The sequence below is a fragment of the Pseudophryne corroboree genome, chromosome 1 (assembly GCF_028390025.1).
Source record: "Pseudophryne corroboree isolate aPseCor3 chromosome 1, aPseCor3.hap2, whole genome shotgun sequence".
NCBI classification, from domain to species: Eukaryota; Metazoa; Chordata; class Amphibia; order Anura; family Myobatrachidae; genus Pseudophryne; species Pseudophryne corroboree.
In genome coordinates this window covers 987,789,259-987,813,129 of record NC_086444.1, presented here as the reverse complement: position 1 = coordinate 987,813,129, position 23,871 = coordinate 987,789,259, and the positions used below count along the sequence as shown (strand labels likewise).

Below are 23,871 nucleotides of genomic sequence, written 5' to 3'. Positions count from 1 at the left end.
GGGAGGTAAATTTGTGAGGGTCATTAGATACCCAGATGCCCAGATATTTAAAGGAGTTCACCCATCTTAATGGGAGAGCAATCAATGGGGAGTCAGGGACCTCGCCCTGAAGTGGGATAATGGAGGATTTTTCCCAATTAATCAGGAGCCCTGAGTAACACCCAAACTTGTTAATAATTTCTAAAATCTTAGGCATAGACTCAGCATAGCGATCCACAAATAGCAGAATATCATCGGCATATAGAGCTATTTTCTCCTCCCTAGTGCCTACTTTGTAACCAAAAATCTCAGAGTTCGCCCGTAGAAGGCTTGCAAGGGGTTCAATGGCCATAGCAAACAGGGTAGGGGATAATGGGCACCCCTGACGTGTACCTCTAGACAAAGGGAAGGAGTGTGATACAAAACCATTCACCGCCACCCTGGCCAGGGGAGAGGAATACATCAACCGTACAAATTTAATAAAATTGGGGCCTATACCAAACTTGCGCATGATGCTCCACAAGTATTCCCACTCCACGGAATCAAAGGCCTTAGCGGCATCCAATGATACAACTATGGAGGAGGGTGCCTCACGGGGGATCTGTAGATGGGTAAATAAACGTCTGAGATTAATGGAGGTTGATTTATTGGGCATAAACCCTGTCTGATCAGGATGTATAAGTTGCGTAATGACTTGATTCAGTCTACATGCCAGGATTTTGGCCAGAATTTTAATGTCGGTCGGTAAAAGGGAGATAGGTCGATAAGAATCAACCTTCCTGTGATCCTTATCTGGCTTTGGAAGGACAACAATCAATGCCTCCGCCATAGATAATGGGAGGGATTCCTGTGTAAACATCTGATTATATAACTCAAGTAATTGGGGGACAAAAAAATCTAAGTGACGTTTATAGAGTGGTAGGAAAAAAGGGGAGAGAGACTCTTTGTTGGGGCACTCTTAGTCCAAAATGTTAGACACTAAAACATAACTTTTAATAGATAGAATAAAATCTAGTGACTTAATAAATAAAAGTTAGGAATTGTGAACAAATATACTCATGCGTATTATTCATGCATATAGCTCAATGCTTCTAATATAGGAATAAATATAGGAAATGTCTAGGTGAAAATTATTTGTAGTTAATATTTTAATTGGGACAGGTCTGTCTATAATTTAAGACAGAGTATAGTTATGGTCCCACAGGATTATTACCTATGTTCAGTTTCTAAATGTTGTACAATTTCTTAAGAGGAAAAGATTCAAGACAGTATGATCTTTAAATGTTGCCTTGGAAGGTCCTTAAAAGGTCCTTGAACACCTACTGCGCAAGATCTGGGCAGTGGTGTTGCTGGGAAGGCTTATTACTCGATTAAACGGTGTATTATTCGACTCTATGCAGTCAATAGAAGTCTGAAAACACGATGTAAGGATAAAGATATTTACGTACACATTAAATAATGAGCAGTGTATTATTAGACTCTGTGCAGTCAGTTAAGGTCTGAAAACACGATGTTAGAACAAAGGTATTTACGTACTCGGTAGTAATACAATATTGTGAATAATAAGGATATGCAAAAAACAGTATTATGGTTTATACATGGAAATATGTTGAAAACAAAAGGATTTTATTGTATATGGTATATTTTGTAATAATACAGTGAGATACTCACAGTTAAATCAACAGTAAAAGAAAGTAATTGAAGAAAGAAAAAAGAGAGGGGTATGTCTTACTTCTGCTGTTCAGCTGGGTTGTTTACTGCACCTGGTGTTCGCTGTTGGTCCCCCACACAGCTACTGATCAGGCCTACCACAGATTAGCTTCCAAGATCGGACGAGATCAGGCGTATCCTGTGGAGTATGGCCGTAATCTGCTGAATGAGAGAGTATGACTGCCAAAGTGCTTCTGCTGTCCAAATTAATGGATGAGAGAGCATGAAAGAAATATATATACAATGGGCTCTAAAATAATGCCAAATTTGGTAGTGTGCCCAGATAGAGTTCTACATGAAGTTATTAGAAAGAAAAAAGGAGAATCCCTAAAGGATACTAACAAACTGTGGTCATTAGATTCTTGTATCAATAGTACATATAATCACTTCCAATCGATAACCATAAATGCCTTAACGTTCATTTGTGTGTAGTTACACTGCATATAGCATGAGTCTCAGAGAATGCCCTAACATTCCATCAGTTAAGGAGTAAGAAAACTGTCAAGGATATTGACTAAAAAGCAAAAACTTGATTCTTGTGCAAATATTGCATGTGGTCACACTCAAATAATGCTGTGGGCAATTTAGTTCTTGTGCAGATTTTACGTGTAATCACACTGCATAAATATAATATAATATAAATGTCAGAAGATATTCTAAGTTCAGAGGTATTGAAGAACTGCAGACATTTGATTACTATGCAGATGTTTCCATGCGGTACCACTGCTGTGTGATATGAGTGACACAGATATTCAAAAAAAAAAAAAAAAAAAAAAAAAATTAAATTTTTTAGTAAGTTACAAATGCTTAGAATATTGCATGTAGTCACATTTCATAGGTTGTAGCAAATTGCTATATCACTATAAGCAAAAATTAATAAGAATTACATATAGATAAAAAAATAGTACATAATAAATTTTGGGGACCCTAAAAAGGGTCCTTACTGAACCGGTAGATCCCTGAATGCGGGGGTGGGTTGCGCAGTCCCACAGTGTCCCATTTAACCAAACGGCCCGTTTCACCTATCCTAAGGCTTGTTCACTGTGAACAAGCCTTAGGATAGGTGAAACGGGCCGTTTGGTTAAATGGGACACTGTGGGACTGCGCAACCCACCCCCGCATTCAGGGATCTACCGGTTCAGTAAGGACCCTTTTTAGGGTCCCCAAAATTTATTATGTACTATTTTTTTATCTATATGTAATTCTTATTAATTTTTGCTTATAGTGATATAGCAATTTGCTACAACCTATGAAATGTGACTACATGCAATATTCTAAGCATTTGTAACTTACTAAAAAATTTAATTTTTTTTTTTTTTTTTTTTTTGAAAAAGTGTGATTACACGTAAAATCTGCACAAGAACTAAATTGCCCACAGCATTATTTGAGTGTGACCACATGCAATATTTGCACAAGAATCAAGTTTTTGCTTTTTAGTCAATATCCTTGACAGTTTTCTTACTCCTTAACTGATGGAATGTTAGGGCATTCTCTGAGACTCATGCTATATGCAGTGTAACTACACACAAATGAACGTTAAGGCATTTATGGTTATCGATTGGAAGTGATTATATGTACTATTGATACAAGAATCTAATGACCACAGTTTGTTAGTATCCTTTAGGGATTCTCCTTTTTTCTTTCTAATAACTTCATGTAGAACTCTATCTGGGCACACTACCAAATTTGGCATTATTTTAGAGCCCATTGTATATATATTTCTTTCATGCTCTCTCATCCATTAATTTGGACAGCAGAAGCACTTTGGCAGTCATACTCTCTCATTCAGCAGATTACGGCCATACTCCACAGGATACGCCTGATCTCGTCCGATCTTGGAAGCTAATCTGTGGTAGGCCTGATCAGTAGCTGTGTGGGGGACCAACAGCGAACACCAGGTGCAGTAAACAACCCAGCTGAACAGCAGAAGTAAGACATACCCCTCTCTTTTTTCTTTCTTCAATTACTTTCTTTTACTGTTGATTTAACTGTGAGTATCTCACTGTATTATTACAAAATATACCATATACAATAAAATCCTTTTGTTTTCAACATATTTCCATGTATAAACCATAATACTGTTTTTTGCATATCCTTATTATTCACAATATTGTATTACTACCGAGTACGTAAATACCTTTGTTCTAACATCGTGTTTTCAGACCTTAACTGACTGCACAGAGTCTAATAATACACTGCTCATTATTTAATGTGTACGTAAATATCTTTATCCTTACATCGTGTTTTCAGACTTCTATTGACTGCATAGAGTCGAATAATACACCGTTTAATCGAGTAATAAGCCTTCCCAGCAACACCACTGCCCAGATCTTGCGCAGTAGGTGTTCAAGGACCTTTTAAGGACCTTCCAAGGCAACATTTAAAGATCATACTGTCTTGAATCTTTTCCTCTTAAGAAATTGTACAACATTTAGAAACTGAACATAGGTAATAATCCTGTGGGACCATAACTATACTCTGTCTTAAATTATAGACAGACCTGTCCCAATTAAAATATTAACTACAAATAATTTTCACCTAGACATTTCCTATATTTATTCCTATATTAGAAGCATTGAGCTATATGCATGAATAATACGCATGAGTATATTTGTTCACAATTCCTAACTTTTATTTATTAAGTCACTAGATTTTATTCTATCTATTAAAAGTTATGTTTTAGTGTCTAACATTTTGGACTAAGAGTGCCCCAACAAAGAGTCTCTCTCCCCTTTTTTCCTACCACTTCAATTTATTGACTCTGGGAGCACCACCGACAAGTGATCTGCACTCATAGTGCACATAATTACTCCTAAGTCGGTCACAGATAAAGACCTGACATTGGTCAATACCTGTACAAACAAACCTGTTGCGGAACTACCCCTTTGTAGATTGACGTTTATAGAGCTCAGACGGTATGCCGTCTAGTCCTGAAGCCTTCCCATTGGGAGCAGCATTGATAGCAGCCACAATCTCCTCAGGCGAAATCGGTGCCTCGAGAAAGTCATGCGCCTCGCAGGTCAGTAAGGGGATCTGTATAGACTGTAAATATTCATCTAACTGCATCGGAGTACAGTCTAATTTAGAGCTATATAATCGCCTATAATAGGACACAAATTCTGAAGCAATCTGTGGAGTCTGCAATAAAATGGTACCATCTGCGGCCTCAATTTCAACCACGGTGTTAGAGGATCTCTCACCCCGTGCCAGAGAGGCTAAATATGATTCCGGCCTATCCCCAGAAGCATAAAAGGCATGGGAGGAGAAGAGGAGTCCATGCTGAGTCTTTTCCATGAGATATTCCCTCCATTCCCCCTGGGCTGACAACCATGCAAATTTGGAACTATCCAAACAGTCCTGTAAATATTGTGCTTCTGCAGCAATACTTAGGGTCTCCAGTTCTGACTCCCGGTGCTTAAAAAAGGATTTTAAATTAGCCACTCGCTTAATTAAGGTTCCCCGCAGAAAGGCCTTAAACGCATCCCATAAATTAGAAATAGACTGCCCAGCCTTATTTAACTCAAAAAATTCCCGCCATGCAGCCACCAACTCGGAGCCATCACCCATATGTACAAGCCAAAATGGATTGAACTTCCACACAGTCTGGCCTCTGGAGCAATTAAAATCCAAAATCAAAGTTAAAGGTGAGTGATCCGATATCCCTCTAGTCTCATATCTACTGTCCTGAACCCTGGGAACCAGGTCGTTCGAGAGAAGGGCCAGGTCAATCCTAGAGAACGAGGAATGGGAATGTGAAAAACATGAGTATTGTTTAACCGATGAATGTCTCAGTCTCCAGGGATCGACCAGGCCCAACCCCGATACAACATCAGCAAAGCCAGTCCTTCCATAGCATGGACTAGAGGGAGCAGTAGAGAATCTATCCAGCGCTACATCTAATACATTATTGAAATCCCCCAGACAAACCACAGGTGTCCCCGGTGACAATGCCATAAACCCCGCAACTTTTTTTAGGACATCGGAGGAGTACGGGGGAGGCACATATACGGCCAATAAAAGCAGAGGGGTACAGTGAATTCTACACTTTAGAAACACATATCTCCCCCATGGATCCGACTGTACGGAGTCCAGCATAAAGGGAATGCTCCTCCTTACAAGGACAGAGACCCCTCGAGAGGCAGATGTGTGTGTAGAGTGGAATGCCCATCCTACCCAAGGTCTCTTAAGAGAAAGGGTCCTACTGCCCACCAGTGAGTTTCCATAAGACACACCACATCAGCGGCATACTGTTTGATTTGTCTAAGCACCAGAGATCGCTTAATTTTATCATTAAGTCCCCTCACATTCCATGACAACATTTTAAGTCCAACCATGAGAAGTCGTTATAGTAATAGGGGCCATAGCCCGCAGCCAGCCAGATCCATCCTCGCGGCACGCAATCACAAGGCACCACCGCTCAATGAATAGATTCGTAAGCCACACATACACAAACTCCAAACATCCATATAAAAAATAACTATAGCCTTTAACTTCCCCTCTCCCCCCACCCTGTACACTACTCCCAACCCGCAGCATACCTGGATCCCCAAACAGAACGCTGACTCAAACCCAAAGCACACAACGAGCTATACTCTGGGTGGAGCCAAGAATATAATGGCCCTGAGAAAAGAGAAACAAAACACAAACAAAAACACTCTCAGCCATTAGACCAGATCACCCCTTGAAAAAAAAAAAAAAAAAGGGGCGAAACATATAAAGTCTCCCCCCGGGACTTAAGTACAAAATACTATTGGATATATTTGAACCACATATACATCCCCCCCCCCCAACCTCCCCATCCCACGCCACCCATCAATAGAGTTATAATTGGCCTATATAAAATGTAAAAAATCAGGCAAAAAATTATCTTTCCCTCTACTCCCACATCCTCAAAAAGCAGCACATAGATAATCAAACATTTCCTTATCCTGCAATCCCCCAGTAAATATACATATAATCATATCCTGTACGGGAAATTTCTTGCAACTAAAGTCTCAGGAAGTAATCAAGGATCAGCAAGGGCCCGTCCCGCCGGGAAGCGTCTATCCAGCCACATCAACGCCTCCCGAGGAGTCGCAAAAAATTTGGTTTCACCGTCAGCCACTACTCGCAGTCTCGATGGAAAGAGCATAGCGTATGGCAGGTCGAGTTCACGGAGTCTTCTCTTAACAGGCAGAAATTGAGCCCTATCCTTCTGCACCTCTACCGCGAAATCCGGGAAGACTGATATCGGTGACCCGTTCCATTTTAGAGGGCCTTTCGTGCGAGCAAGCTTCAGAACAGTGTCCCGGTCACGGAAGTGGAGGAACTTGGCAATGAATGTACGGGGCGGAGCCCCTGGAGGTAATGGGCGCATCGGGACTCTGTGGGCTCGTTCTACTGTGAAGTGGGGCGAGAATTCTTCGGAACCAAATGCATCCCTGAGCCAGTGTTCTAGAAATTCTTCAGGAGATGAGCCTTCCTCCTTCTCAGGCAGACCAATGAAGCGGACATTATTGCGCCGTAAGCGTCCCTCCATATCCGTTAGTTTTTTGCGCACATCAGTCATTTGAGACTCCAAAGTATCAGTGCGTCGTCCCAACGGGGTGATAGTATCCTCGACATTGGAGATACGGGTTTCGGCCTCACCCACCCTCTCCCTTACCCGTTGAAGGTCTTGATGGATAATGGAGAGGTCAGATTGCACCTGCCCAATTTTATCAGCCAAACGGGCCTCGCTAGCAGTCACGGCATCCAACACTCTCTGTAATGCAGCATCGGGCGGTTCAGACGAAGCAGAGCTGTGTGCAGGAGATGGGGGCGACGCATCCGACTGTACAGTCTCCCTCCTCTGCTGTTGAGGACCGGGATTGCGAACAAACTTCTCCATAGTGCCCGCCGCCGCGTTCTGCTGGCGGCCTTTCACCATTTTGGATAGCACCCTGCCGCAGCACTTGACCGGTTATATATCAAAGCAATGCCGGCAGAGAGAGGAAGCGCAGGCACTAGTGCACTGTGAGAGGGCCAAAAAGTGCAGGAAAAATATATATATATATATATATATATAGAAGGACCAGTGTTCTTGGGTGTATCTCCGGATGTGTGCACGGAGGATTTTGAGAGTTATGGGCTGAAACAGGGAATTAGGCAACTTCCCACCTGGACAGTCTCTGTCCCTTTAAGGCACAGTGAGGCAGGTCCCACAATGATCCTGGGCCTGGCGGGGAATCTCAGTTCCTGTGTTATTTATGTATGTAGGAATATATACTTATAGTATCCAGGATAGAGGAAGGGGGAGAGAGGGTATCAATCCTGGCACTGACTCCCAGTAAGGGCACCCCCTGCAGCAGGGAAAACAAACCCCTGTACCTCCGTGGCGTGGGCAGCCTCTGCTTATATAGCGGTGGAGGTCCGGGGAGTGGTCCGCGGGCCAGTGAGATCAGGCACTGCGGGCTGGAGAGAGCACCGCTCACAGGGTGTTCCAGATGTCCCCACAGCAGAGCGGAGCGTTGCGCCGTGTGTCCCTGCTCCGTAGACCCGCTCGTAGCGGCCGCGGCAGGCGGCGGTCAAGGGTGACTGAGCCGAACTTCCGGTTGTTGAGGAAGTGTGAGCCCGCGGCGTCACGAGCGGCCTCAGCGCTCACCAGGCGTCACATTAAATGACTTCCAAACGGCCGGGGAGACAGCAGCGGTCGGTCCAGGGCACTCCAGGGGGGGCACCAGACATTCACCCAGCCCCAGTCCACAGGGCAGTCCCAGGGGGAAACACAGGATACAGTTACAGGATATTTTGGCAGGAGAGTTGCACAATGTGTGTGCTACTCCATGCCCGTCCTGGCCACACCCCAACAAATATGCTTTTAGTTAATATAAATATGGTAAGACTTATTCTGGGAGGTAATTTGTTGCAGCAAAGCTTCATTACACTATGCTGGCCGTTAAGTCATCAGTAATAATCACATATAATAATCCACTTACATTGAGAACAATAGTTACTATTTTGCCAACAGAGGTCACATAGCAACACTATTTACCTCGTATTCCCCACCTCACTATCACTTTAACAGTAAAATTGTGGAAAAAACTTACAGCATATACAAATTTCAACATACAGTACACAGCACCATTTACATCCATACCTAGTTTTGCACCAGTTTATATTCAATGGTTTTGAAATACTGGTGCTCCAAAAAAAAAAAAAATTTTTTTTTCCAGTTTGGCCAGCTGGTTGGTCATGGGGCATCTGTTCCCTTTCTGATTCAGGAAAATATCTCTTTGCCAAATCATAAATACCAGTATTCATGCATGCTGATTAGCTAACATCTAATGAAATTCAATAGAAATAAAAAATTTGGTAGACATTTTAACCCCATTTCAGTTACTGTGCTCAGCTCAGTTGATTTCAATTTCCCCTATTTACAAATAGATACTACGTACAGTATCATGCATTACTAATAAGAGTTACAGAACATACATGCCAACAAGATCCAGTTAACCCTATTGTAGTTGATAAAAGGGGTTATTCAATGAGATGTTAACTTAAAACTGATTAAAGTCTTCAGTGCTTTATTGCTGCACCAAGTCTCTGATTTACCCACAGATGTATCCACTCTCATTGCAACTGCCACTATTCGCAGGTGCGACTGGTTTGCTGCGATACGTGCGCACGTCAGTGGGAACGTGCAATTAGTTGCACTCGCGACCCATAGACTTTGCAGTGTGCGATTGTAGGTGTGACTATTCGCACCTGGGCGCACTAAATCACTGCCGCGATGCACACGTACATATATACTGTACATAACTAGAGAGAGAGAAAGAGATAGCTATCTGTATATGTATGTATTTATCCAGATGTGTCCTCCTACATTCTTGCGGTTATCACCGTTTAAATACGTCTAAGTCGCATTGTGAATAGGACGCATAAAAAACAGCTTATGCAGTTTAAAATGATATGCAGCATGCCTATATTCTGAGTGTTTTGGACAAAGATTTGGTAGAATGAAGGAGGTGCTCCTGATAGATGAATGTACCTGCTGCCTCTCTCTTGCACCACTGGATTAATCCCAAGTATAATCCAAAGGGGTAGAACTGGACAAAAGGTGTGGGTGCAGGGAGTTGGCGCTGGAAAGGGGTAGGGAATAAAGCTGATAATTCAGCTGGGAAGTTATGGTTTTTTTGAGTAATGAAGAAAGATACTTATCTTGGGTGTTTTCAATTAATTTCTGATTTCTGAGAGAACGATGTTTTTTTTCTCCAGGAATGATGTAGTCATACGGCGTGGTGTTATGAAAAACACAAAATAGCAAATTTTGGGTTTTGGGGAGCCTCAATGGGGATGGTAAAGACTTTTTTTGAACACAGGTGGGGAGGGATCTCAGGTAGGTAAATCGTACCTCATTTACAAAAGTGAGTGAGGTTGGAAGCATATAAGGGTTTCTTTAGAAAATGATGCTAGGATTTTCGGCGTACCTAACTTACAATAAAAAGTAAAGGTATAAACACATCAGGGTATCTTTGTAAGCTGTACTGCGTACCGGTACTCACTGGAAAGGGCGTATTCAGTCTGCACAACAAGGTTTCTTTTATCCAATCAGCATGCTTATTCAGCCACCCATATTGAAGGAAGGGTTTATTGGATAAAAACAAGTAAATAAAAACAAATAAAAAAACAAGGCCTTGATAAAGAGAGTTTTCTCGAAACGCGTTGGCTGGGAGGAGGATCTTGGTACACTTGGACTGGAAACCTGCACGGCTGGGGAAAGGTACGACCTTCTCGAATTTTTTCAAGTTCTTTTGGTACCGGGCCATGTGAGCTTTTGTGGATGGTCCTACAGGTTTCCCTGTCTGGCGGTTCCTTCCTCGTGGCTAACACTCCTACCATCCCCATTGAGGCTCCCCAAAACCCAAAATTTGCTATTTTGTGTTTTTCATAATACCACGCCGTATGACTACATCATTCCTGGAGAAAAAAACATCCTTCTCTCAGAAATCAGAAATTCATTGAAAACACCCAAGATAAGTATCTTTCTTCATTACTCAAAAAAACCATAACTTCCCAGCTGAATCATCAGCTTTATTCCCAACCCCTTTCCAGCGCCAACTCCCTGCACCCACACCTTTTGTCCAGTTATATTCTCAGTGTGACTGCAGCTGTATCTGTATACTGCAGCTGCATCTGTATACAAAATATGTGACTGTACACACATCTGTATACTGCAGCTGCATCTGTATACAAAATATGTGACTGTATCTGTGACTGCAGCTGCATCTGTATACAAAATGCTATGTTATAGTGTTTTCTTATACATACATCAGTCACTGACAGGTGAAGTGAATAAAACCGATTAGTGTGTGTGTGTGCATATATATATATATATATATATATATATATATATAAATTCACAAATAAACACACACATTATACTGTATAAATAGGATAGATGAGGGAACTTGCCAATTTTGCACATTTATAAGCACTGCTTTGGCCAGTTTACTCCATATTTTGTCTTCCAGAAGCAGGCAATACCTGCAATGTGCCTATTTTTTGTGTTCTGTTACTACGTGGGCGGAAGTAGCATGGTGTAGGTCTGTTGAATGATAGCCGTTGAAGCATACTGTATCATGAAATTATTTATCTCCTTTTTGATATGTTGGAATTCAAATGGTGTCTTAGAGTGTTTCCTGCTCAAATGGTCTATCTAACTACAAGAACAACTTCAGTTTGTTTCGGCTTGGCGCACTACTATCGCCCTGCTTCTGGTGTTCCCTCTAACAGTCTCTCGAGCAGCCAGCAGATAGACGTTTGGTTCATAGTGATATCAATTTCCTCTCACTCATTCAAACATAGAACATGTCATCTTAAGTTTATATACTGTAGTTTGTTGGAAAGGGCGGTGGTCCCATAGCCTTTCGACACGAATTTGCAAACAGCTTACTAAATTCAGTTAGCACATATCACTGCACAGCCATATGTTACATACTGTAGCCTGGAAAAGTTTAGAGTGAGCAACACACATATGTTCTGCATGAATGTACACAAGTGCATTTGGATTCTATTCACCAACAGACATTCTTTTATGACCATCACAGCAAGCATAGACAGATACAAGAACAATCTGCCAAATCATTTGAGAGTGATGGGAATACACTGATGGAACATTTTTTTCTGCCTCTAACATCTCCACCCCAACTGTATTTTGCTGCTTGAATATTGGCTGGGCCTTTGTAAGTAGAGCGGAAGTCACCAATTACACAGTGCTTACATGCCAATCTCATCATAGATAGCCTCCATTCTGCAAGGTGCTGAACATATAGAGACAGGAACCTTATGACGGTGCCTCCAAGCCAATGCCAATCTTGCACATGACTACATTCTGGAAGTGTTGGTAGAGGGTATAAGTGTCTCAGTATCCAGCCACCAAGCATCAATGGCACTGTGCAGATTTTAAGCATCAATCATTAAGAACTTCACAACTTGGTAGTGTAAAATACATGTATATAGCTTGCCACTTTTTTTATTTTCTGTGTACTACATATACTCCTCTGTACTTGTAAGCAGTGTGCTCAGTGGAGACATCCTCAGCAACAGAAATTAGACATGATACTGTACATCATGACAAGGAAACATTCATTATTCTCTCTCTTCTGTTCCATATAACTTGAGAAAAGCACTCTAACATATACAGGGCAAGTAATTATGGTTTTCATACCAGATAGTATTTATTAGAAAAGGGTATCCAGGTATAGTGGGTTCTACTTACAATCACTATGCATAAAAATGAAACAATCAAGTAAACTAACGATTGTTAAAGTGGGCAGTACCACCTTCGGAGGGGTTGGTTTGTGCTAGGTGGGAGCTAATAGGTAAGGGGGTGGCTAAAAGAACATTCATACTGAGATTACCCCACCATCTTGCCTGTCCCATTGGCTAAGACAGGTGCAATTCCTGCCTCAAGCTAGATAGTCAATTACAGTCGTACCCTCAGAAACTGTGAGGAGGTATTATGGGAATAGAGCAGGCTACTATGGATTTGCATTGAGTGAGACAATGAGCCAGGGAGGAGAGTGCACTTAAGACTAGAGTCAAGGGGAGGGGGGAGGTGATTGGCGGGCTGTGAGGATCAGTACTATAGGGAGGGACGGAAAAGCATATTGAGGGGGGGTGGCTCAGGAAATCTGAAGAAAAGTCAGTTTGATAATAGAGAAGTGACACGGAGAAGAGAAGCATTAGTGATATAAAGAAAGGCAAGAGAGCCACGTGACAAAGTACTCTTCCCCTGCATTAAATATGAGGAAGGGTTTCAACCTGAGAGCAGTGTTGTCAATTTGTGTGGGAAACTACAACAAATAGCAAGACAATTTTAATAATAGGTATTGTAAATGCCAAATATTTTGTGCGGCCATCAATAGTTTGCTGAAACTTGCAAAGCGTCCCTTTGATAGAAATTCGTTTTGAGTAATGGTCTTAACGAGTGGTAAGCGCTGGGAAAGTTTGGTGATCCCTGAAGTAAACCATACATACAATGCAACATGTTTTGTGTTAACTGCTATTAGATCTTTCAAGCATAAAAACAAAAATAAGAATTTACTCACCGGTAATTCTATTTCTCGTAGTCCGTAGTGGATGCTGGGGACTCCGTCAGGACCATGGGGAATAGCGGCTCCGCAGGAGACAGGGCACAAAATTTAAAAGTTTGACCACTAGGTGGTGTGCACTGGCTCCTCCCCCTATGACCCTCCTCCAAGCCTCAGTTAGGATACTGTGCCCGGACGAGCGTACACAATAAGGAAGGATATTGAATCCCGGGTAAGACACATACCAGCCACACCAATCACACTGTACAACTTGTGATCTGAACCCAGTTAACAGTATGATAACCGAAAAGAGCCTCTTAAACGAAGGCTCCCAACAATAATAACCCGATTTTTGTAACAATAACTATGTACAAGTATTGCAGACAATCCGCACTTGGGATGGGCGCCCAGCATCCACTACGGACTACGAGAAATAGAATTACCGGTGAGTAAATTCTTATTTTCTCTGACGTCCTAAGTGGATGCTGGGGACTCCGTCAGGACCATGGGGATTATACCAAAGCTCCCAAACGGGCGGGAGAGTGCGGATGACTCTGCAGCACCGAATGAGAGAACTCCAGGTCCTCCTTAGCCAGGGTATCAAATTTGTAGAATTTTACAAACGTGTTCTCCCCTGACCACGTAGCTGCTCGGCAGAGTTGTAATGCCGAGACCCCTCGGGCAGCCGCCCAAGATGAGCCCACCTTCCTTGTGGAGTGGGCATTGACAGATTTAGGCTGTGGCAGGCCTGCCACAGAATGTGCAAGTTGAATTGTGCTACAAATCCAACGAGCAATCGTCTGCTTAGACGCAGGAGCACCCAGCTTGTTGGGTGCATACAGTATAAACAGCGAGTCAGACTTCCTGACTCCAGCCGTCCTTGAAATATATATTTTTAATGCTCTGACAACGTCCAGCAACTTGGAGTCCTCCAAATCGCTAGTAGCCGCAGGCACCACAATAGGCTGGTTCAGGTGAAACGCTGATACCACCTTAGGGAGAAACTGAGGACGCGTCCGCAGTTCTGCCCTGTCCGAATGGAAAATCAGATATGGGCTTTTGTACGATAAAGCCGCCAATTCTGACACTCTCCTGGCCGAAGCCAGGGCCAGTAGCATGGTTACTTTCCATGTAAGATATTTCAAATCCACCGATTTGAGTGGCTCAAACCAATGGGATTTGAGAAAATTCAAAACTACATTGAGATCCCACGGTGCCACTGGAGGCACAATCGGGGGCTGTATATGTAGTACTCCTTTTACAAAAGTCTGGACTTCAGGAACTGAAGCCAATTCTTTCTGGAAGAAAATCGACAGGGCCGAAATTTGAACCTTAATGGACCCCAATTTGAGGCCCATAGACAATCCTGTTTGCAGGAAATGTAGGAATCGACCCAGTTGAAATTCCTCCGTCGGGGCCCTCCTGGCCTCACACCACGCAACATATTTTCTCCAAATGCGGTGATAATGTTGTGCAGTCACCTCCTTCCTGGCTTTGACCAGGGTAGGGATGACCTCTTCCGGAATGCCTTTTTCCCTTAGGATCCGGCGTTCAACCGCCATGCCGTCAAACGCAGCCGCGGTAAGTCTTGGAATAGACACGGTCCCTGCTGAAGCAGGTCCCTTCTTAGAGGTAGAGGCCACGGATCTTCCGTGAGCATCTCCTGAAGTTCCGGGTACCAAGTCCTTCTTGGCCAGTCCGGAGCCACGAGTATCGTTCTTACTCCCCTTTGCCGTATAATTCTCAGTACCTTGGGTATGAGAGGCAGAGGAGGGAACACATACACTGACTGGTACACCCATGGTGTTACCAGAGCGTCCACAGCTATTGCCTGAGGGTCTCTTGACCTGGCGCAATACCTGTCCAGTTTTTTGTTGAGGCGGGACGCCATCATGTCCACCATTAGTCTTTCCCAATGGACCACAATTATGTGGAAGACTTCTGGATGAAGTCCCCACTCTGCCATTGCCCTCCTGCTTCTTGTGCCGCCCTGTCTGTTTACGTGGGCGACTGCCGTGATGTTGTCCGACTGGATCAACACCGGCTGACCCTGAAGCAGAGGTTTTGCCAGGCTTAGAGCATTGTAAATTGCTCTTAGTTCCAGTATATTTATGTGAAGAGATGTTTCCAGGCTTGACCACAAGCCCTGGAAGTTTCTTCCCTGTGTGACCGCTCCCCAGCCTCTCAGGCTGGCATCCGTGGTCACTAGGACCCAGTTCTGTATGCCGAATCTGCAGCCCTCTAACAGATGAGCACTCTGCAACCACCATAGCAGAGACACCCTTGTCCTTGTCGACAAATTTATCCGCTGATGCATCTGCAGATGCGATCCGGACCATTTGTCCAGTAGATCCCACTGAAAAATTCGTGCATGGAATCTGCCGAATGGAATCGCTTCGTAAGAAGCCACCATTTTTCCCAGGACTCTTGTGCATTGATGCACAGACACTTTCCCTGGTTTTAGGAGGTTCCTGACGAGTTCGGATAACTCCCTGGCTTTCTCCTCCGGAAGAAATACCTTTTTCTGAACAGTGTCCAGAATCATCCCTAGACGTGTCGTCGGGATCAGTTGGGATTTTGGAAAATTCAGAATCCACCCGTGCTGTTGGAGCACTACTTGGGTTAGTGCTACTCCGACCTCCAGCTGTTCTCTGGACCTTGCCCTTATCAGGAGATCGTCCAAGTAAGGGATAATTAATACGCCTTTTCTTCGAAGAAGGATCATCATTTCGGCCATTACCTTGGTAAAGACCCGGGGTGCCGTGGACAATCCAAACGGCAGCGTCTGAAACTGATAATGACAGTTTTGTACCACGAACCTGAGGTACCCTTGGTGTGAAGGGCAAATTGGGACATGAAGGTAAGCATCCTTGATGTCCAAGGACACCATAAAATCCCCTTCTTCCAGATTCGCTATCACTGCTCTGAGTGACTCCATCTTGAACTTGAATTTTTGTATGTACAGGTTCAGAGATTTCAGATTTAGAATAGGTCTTCCCGAGCCGTCCGGCTTCGGTACCACAAATAGCGTGGAGTAATACCCCTTTCCCTGTTGTAAAAGGGGTACCTTGACTATCACCTGCTGAGAATACAGCTTGTGAATGGCTTCCAATACCGTCGCCCTGTCGGAGGGAGACGTTGGCAAAGCAGACTTTAGGAACCGGCGAGGGGGAGACTTCTCGAATTCCAACCTGTAACCCTGAGATACTACCTGCAGGATCCAGGGGTCCACCTTCGAGTGAGCCCACTGTGCGCTGAAATTCTTGAGGCGACCCCCCACCGCCCCTGAGTCTGCTTGTAAGGTCCCAGCGTCATGCTGAGGCCTTTGCAGAAGCCGGGGAGGGCTTCTGGTCCTGGGAAGGAGCTGCTTGCTGCAGTCTCTTACCCTTTCCTTTGCCTCGGGGCAAATATGAATGTCCTTTTGCCCGCTTGTTCTTATAGGAACGAAAGGACTGCGGCTGAAAAGACTGTGTCTTTTTCTGCTGGGAGGTGACCTGAGGTAAAAAGTTGGATTTCCCGGCTGTTGCCGTGGCCACCAAATCCGATAGACCGACCCCAAATAATTCCTCCCCCTTATACGGCAATACTTCCATATGCCGTTTGGAATCCGCATCACCTGACCACTGTCGCGTCCATAAACTTCTTCTGGCAGATATGGACATCGCACTTACTCTTGATGCCAGAGTGCAAATATCTCTCTGTGCATCTCGCATATAAAGAAATGCATCCTTTAAATGCTCTATAGTCAATAAAATACTGTCCCTATCCAGGGTATCAATATTTTCAGTCAGTGACTCCGACCAAGCCACCCCAGCACTGCACATCCAGGCTGAGGCGATTGCTGGTCGCAGTATAACACCCGTATGTGTGTATATACTTTTTAGTGTATTCTCCAGCCTCCTATCAGCTGGATCCTTGAGGGCGGCCGTCTCTGGAGACGGTAACGCCACTTGTTTTGATAAGCGTGTGAGCGCCTTATCTACCCTAGGGGGTGTTTCCCAGCGCGCCCTAACCTCTGGCGGGAAAGGGTATAATGCCAATAACTTCTTTGAAATTAGCAGTTTTCTATCGGGGGTAACCCACGCTTCATCACACACTTCATTCAACTCCTCTGATTCAGGAAAAACTACAGGTAGTTTTTTCACACCCCACATAATACCCCTTTTTGTGGTACTTGCAGTATCAGAGATATGCAAAGCCTCCTTCATTGCCGTGATCATATAACGTGTGGCCCTACTGGAAAATACGTTTGTTTCTTCACCGTCGACACTGGATTCGGTGTCCGTGTCTGTGTCGACCGACTGAGGTAAAGGGCGTTTTACAGCCCCTGACGGTGTTTGAGACGCCTGGACAGGTACTAACTGGTTTGCCGGCCGTCTCATGTCGTCAACCGACTTTTGCAGCGTGCTGACACTATCACGTAATTCCATAAACAAAGCCATCCATTCCGGTGTCGACTCCCTAGGGGGTGACATCACCATTACAGGCAATTGCTCCGCCTCCACGCCAACATCGTCCTCATACATGTCGACACACGCGTACCGACACACAGCAGACACACAGGGAATGCTCTGATAGAAGACAGGACCCCACTAGCCCTTTGGGGAGACAGAGGGAGAGTTTGCCAGCACACACCCAAGCGCTATAAATATATAGGGACAACCTTAAATAAGTGTGTTCCCCTTATAGCAGCTTAAATATTATTAATATCGCCAAATAAGTGCCCCCCCTCTCTGTTTTTACCCTGTTTCTGTAGTGCAGTGCAGGGGAGAGCCTGGGAGCCTTCCTAGCAGCGGAGCTGTGTAGGAAAATGGCGCTGTGTGCTGAGGAGAATAGGCCCCGCCCCCTTTTCGGCGGGCTTCTTCTCCCGGTTTTTCTGAAAACCTGGCAGGGGTTAAATACATCCATATAGCCCCAGGGGCTATATGTGATGTATTTTAGCCAGAATAGGTACTTTTCATTGCTGCCCAGGGCGCCCCCCCCAGCGCCCTGCACCCTCAGTGACCGTTGGTGTGAAGTGTGCCGAGAGCAATGGCGCACAGCTGCAGTGCTGTGCGCTACCTCATGAAGACTGAGAAGTCTTCAGCCGCCGGTTTCTGGACCTCTTCTCTTTTCGGCATCTGCAAGGGGGTCGGCGGCGCGGCTCCGGTGACCCATCCAGGCTGTACCTGTGATCGTCCCTCTGGAGCTAGTGTCCAGTAGCCTAAGAAGCCAATCCATCCTGCACGCAGGTGAGTTCACTTCTTCTCCCCTAAGTCCCTCGTTGCAGTGAGCCTGTTGCCAGCAGGACACACTGAAAATAAAAAACCTAACAAAACTTTTTCTAAGCAGCTCTTTAGGAGAGCCACCTAGATTGCACCCTGCTCGGACGGGCACAAAAACCTAACTGAGGCTTGGAGGAGGGTCATAGGGGGAGGAGCCAGTGCACACCACCTAGTGGTCAAACTTTTAAATTTTGTGCCCTGTCTCCTGCGGAGCCGCTATTCCCCATGGTCCTGACGGAGTCCCCAGCATCCACTTAGGACGTCAGAGAAATACAGTGTATGAAGTATCTTGAGGGGTATCCTGTTCAATGCGATCCCTTTTTGGTCGATGAACACGGCCTGATAGCGCAAGTTATGACTAATGGTCATTATCGCCCAAATTATAGGCCGCTTTTATTGGCTGAAAAAATTGATTGTGTCACATGGGAACCAGAAAAGATCCCGATCCAATGTGTTATTGCGGCTTCAGCGGCTGCTTATCGCAGATTATGCTTCGGGTGACTGAGGAACATGAAGTACAATCCCCAATAACTGTCGATTTACAGGGCTAATCTGATAGCCCCGGCAAACTTATTAGCAGCGGTAAATTACTGCTGCTAATAGCATACCCGCCCTAGTGTTAAAGCTAGTTTCCAATACTAACTTATATAAACATTTTTTAGCTTGTAAAATAGCTAAAACCTTAATCGAAAATTGCTATACAGTGTAAAGGAATGTGTTCTACGTGTTAATTGAATTTGCGTCACATTTGTAAACCGGCTCACTCCTAGTAAGGGAAAAGTATGGTGCCTTCACCATTTAGATGTTGAATACTGAATGTCAGGAATTTTTAAACTGCACTTACTAAAGAGTAGATTATAAATGCCCCTTCAAGAATCACTTTAGAGCGTCTTTAGCAAACGTTCTCTTTCTTACCTGAGGTTCATTTTTGTGAACTTCTGCTGAAACACTGACATTATAAACTCTCCAAATCTGGAATTTGCAGAACGCAGCAAAGTGCACTAGAAATAAATTATACTCATTTAATTAGATCTGCTGAGGTATTCATCTTCCCATTTACTTATTTATTTATAAGCTACAAAATAATATGTAGGGATTCCTATTTAAAAAGTCTAAAATTATTCAAACCCACTAAATCGTGTAAAAGACTGGAAGACTACAAGAACTTGTGAAATACTTTTAGAAAGTCTTCATTCATACTAAAGTATTCATCTTAATCTGCCCTCGTTGGAAAGGGCATTTAAGGTGAACTCCTAGAAGATAATAAGGGATATTATATTAAAGCAGAAATGAGGGACATGCATTTCAGGTTTCTGCCTCATTAATAAAATAGACAGTTTCATGATTGTGGCTGAATCACTTATACCCTTCTATGTAGTAATTGTCGAGATTATTCAAGACATGCCAACAGTATCAGTCCAACTGTAAAACAAAGATTTTTTTTATTTTTTATTTTTTTATAATTACGTCTCTAAATGAATAGACTATCTGCAGAATTACACTCTTCTTGTGTCTGTCTTTTGTTAGTTTACAAGTAGTATGTAACAAATATTTGGCTTTGTATGATTGAATTTGGAAGGTAAATGTAAGAGACTTATCTTTTCTGGGCGTACTACATTTAGCCGGCGCTGGGGATCCTGGCACCCAGCATACCGGCGCCGGGATCCAAAATGCCGGCAGTGGGGTGAGCACAAAAGAGCCCCTTGTGGGCTCGCTGCGCTTGGCATGCTGCGGGTACGGTGCAGCGCTACGTGGACCATGTTATTTATTCTCCCTCCAGGAGTGTCGTGGACACCCAAAGAGGGAGAATAGTTGTCGGTATACTGAGCGCTGGGATCCTGGCGCCGGTATACGGAGCGCTGGGATCCTGACAGCCGGTATATCGAGTGCCTCCCATCTTTTCTACGTAAAGATACTGTCATGTTGCATAAGGTGATGTATTTGCTTACATCTTCCAATTCTTCTGGTGAAATAATTCATCTTTTAAACACATTCATTAATAATATAATTAGAATAAATTAGGGAGTGTAATGAAAAATTTAGCAAATATAGGTTCTCTATTAAAATGTGTTTCCACTTTCAGCACTTACTCTGGAGTCACCCAAGGCAATGGTGGGAATCGGGGCATCAGCCCCTAGTATATGCAGAGCGGGAGTCTGGCATTTGGCACTCATACCATAGCCAAGTGCCACACTGCCAGCCAATTAGATCCTCCGGAGAAGCAAAAAAAATGTTGGAAGAAGTAAAACTACAATTATAGCAATAAGACTGGCCGCTGACAGAAAGCCAAATATCGGTGATACCCCACCAAATGATACAAAATACAATAAAGTAAAGAGAAACTCCTTTCACAGCATTGTTATATTTAGTAACATGACCATCCTGTTTTTTATCCACATTTTATTATATTTTTATTGTTACTCATCTACATAATTACATAGACTCAGCTATTTATTTGTGAGGGCAACTACTCAGAAATGACAATATCGATTTTGATGGTTTAGGTGTTATTCGATAGGGTGTGTAATGTGGATGTCTAATAATGCCGCAGAACTTTGATAAGTGGCCAGGTTGTCTAGGAATAACCCGTCAAAATTTATGATTTTTTCTTTTCTTGTAGCAAAAGCATTGAGTGGGGACGTGAGATTTTTTTTTGCACGATTTTAAGCAACGGTGGACTAGCATATGTTTGTTTGACCTTTGTCATTTATTATTTTATTCTCAAAAAAGATTAATGAACTACAGTACTGAGTGTTTTTGATTGTTTTATATATATATATATATATATATATATATATATATATATATACATACATACACACTGTGGAAAATTCATCACTATTACTGGAACACATCTGCACAAGCTCCTTATTCCAGGATGGAAGGTCTAAAAATGGATAAATGACTATTACCACATACCACAAATTTTGAAAATCCACTGGAGAACCCACATCCCACATTGTTGTTGCAAGGCTCCATACTCACTATTGTCAGGTGACTACTAACTTTGGGAGTGAGACGTCTGCTGCCTCTTTTCTAAATGTCACGAAACAGCACTATTTTATGCCATACTATATGATTTACTTGCTTTGTTCACATGCTTCTTCTCCTTCCATGAGGACAGGCACTATTGCTACCTTTGAATTTCTTTTATATATGTATCTTAAGTAGACACTGCGCATCAATCCAAATCGGTGCACGATACATGCCAATCAAGATCTGACAGTTCAATCCAGTACACTTTTCTTCAGCAAATGTATTGGAAGTAAAATGCCAAAACACGGAAGAGAGAGGGAAGCTGCAGCTGGCAGTTTCATATGTCTTTCCTCCATGTCAATGACTGTACCAGTGCTATCCAGCATTGGAAGGGTCTCTCTAGGTGACCATTTCAAGACTGTACCTGATAAAAAGCTTGTAGAACACAGAAGAGGTAATAATGGATATTTTACATTCGGTTTTAAAATGCACTTTGGCCTAACGCTTATGCTGTATAGGGGCCTGTAAGCAGAAAACCACATCTTAGGGAACCATACCCTCAAACACTGCGCAATGCAATCTAATGAAAGCATATTGTAATGTGTGAACCTTCGTAACGATCTTTCAAATGGGCAGAACTATCCTTAAAAAAAATTACACTTTTGGATGTAGACATATCAGTTATTTCCTTTTATAAGTATTGTGATGATATGTGGACTCCAAATAGCCTTATTATGTATGTAAGTACTTAACATGATACATATGCCTACAAAATTGTTAGTTACTATAAATATGTGAGCGTTTATGGGCAGTGGTTATTCATAGCATATTATTATGTGTGTTGCATGTTATGGGCTGTGAAACTCCACCTAGTAAAACTAGTGTACTCCTATTGCCAGGATTTGTCACATCTTTGCCAAGGAAATACAGATATGTCCTCTTATAACTTTGCTGCAGTCATGCTAAACAGTCCTTGAAATCACGCCATGTTGTGGTGGGACTTCGTAGCGCCAAGCATCTTGGTTTTGCCGTGAAAATGCATCTTAGCCGCAAAGTAATGCAACAGGACGCACGAGTAGATCCTGTTGATTAAAATAATATGCAGCATGCCTATATTCTGTGTGTAATTGTGGCTGTATCTGCATTTAAAATGTCACTTTTTTTTCCAGGAAAACACCGTAGCATAGCATTTTGTATGCAAATATAGTCGCAATCACACACAGAATATAGGCATATAGAATATATGATCCTGCGCCCTACTGCATTACTTTGCATATAAAACGCATTTTCGCAGGGGGAAAATGCAAAAAAACACAAAAAAAAAAAAAAAAGACACTTGGCGCTACTACGTCACACGGCACTCACGTGTACTGTGTAACGCGATTTGTAGCGCACGGAGCAATGATGTTAGTGGACACATATGTATACAATATATCAGACATTAGTACAAACCAAACTAGAAAACGTTGAGTTACAGAAATCTAAATAGTAGGTGTAACTGAATGAGTCACAAAATAAGTATGCCTCACAAATTGATCTTGAAGGAAGTACACAGCATATACAATGACAGGTTCAAATACATCTAAACATTCAGACTACTTTCTCTAAAGGGGCAAAATGTGTGATTTTACTAAACAGTCTGCCTAACATAGTGCACTGATCATATGCTGCATACTTACCTACTCTGCCCCTATGTCTGGGAGACTTCAGAATTTAAGGCCAACACCCTGATGTACCCACTTCTCAAATATTGTTGGCAGTCTGGCAGCTTGATTACATGATTCAAATTAAAATCACATAAGCTTAGGGCACAGGTTCTCAAACTCGGTCCTCAGGACCCCACACAGTGCATGTTTTGCAGGTCTCCTCACAGAATCGCAAGTGAAATAATTAGCTCCACCTGTGGACCTTTTAAAATGTGTCAGTGAGTAATTAATACACCTGTGCACTTGCTGGGTTACCTGCAAAACATGCACTGTGTGGGGTCCTGAGGACCAAGTTTGAGAACCTGTGGCTTAGGGGGTATCCAATTAGACGCAATAACGCGATTCACAATCGCGGTTAATGTTATCGCATCTATCTCCTGAAAAATCAGGCTATCGCAGCCTGCGCGCTCCCATTTATCGCATCTATCGTATTCCAAAACAATGATAACGGCAATCACATGATAAGTCTAGCCAGCAAAAGCATAGGAAAAAGGGGGCAAATGTGACCGTAACCCCAAAAAGCTAAACTAATATCGGCAAACATTCTAGAAGTTGATTAGTGGCCATAATATAACGAATTTGTGTCATTAAATCGAGTCAAATGGTTGTTAAATGCATTTTAAAAAAAATACTGAAAAATTATAGAAAGCTAGTTTTTTTTCTGCAAAATAAGTACTCTCATTA

The 23,871-nt window shown here is 43.0% G+C and overlaps 1 protein-coding gene and 2 pseudogenes across 2 annotated transcripts in view; 1 reads left to right on the top strand and 2 right to left on the bottom strand.

Annotated features, from left to right (window-relative positions):
• The window catches only part of NR3C2 (nuclear receptor subfamily 3 group C member 2), a 500,550-nt gene that overhangs the window by 90,881 nt on the left and 385,798 nt on the right, over positions 1–23,871 (bottom strand). The gene's annotated exons all lie outside the window — the stretch shown is intronic.
• LOC134950811 (5S ribosomal RNA) lies at positions 1,731–1,849 on the bottom strand (annotated as a pseudogene).
• LOC134950800 (5S ribosomal RNA) lies at positions 3,481–3,599 on the top strand (annotated as a pseudogene).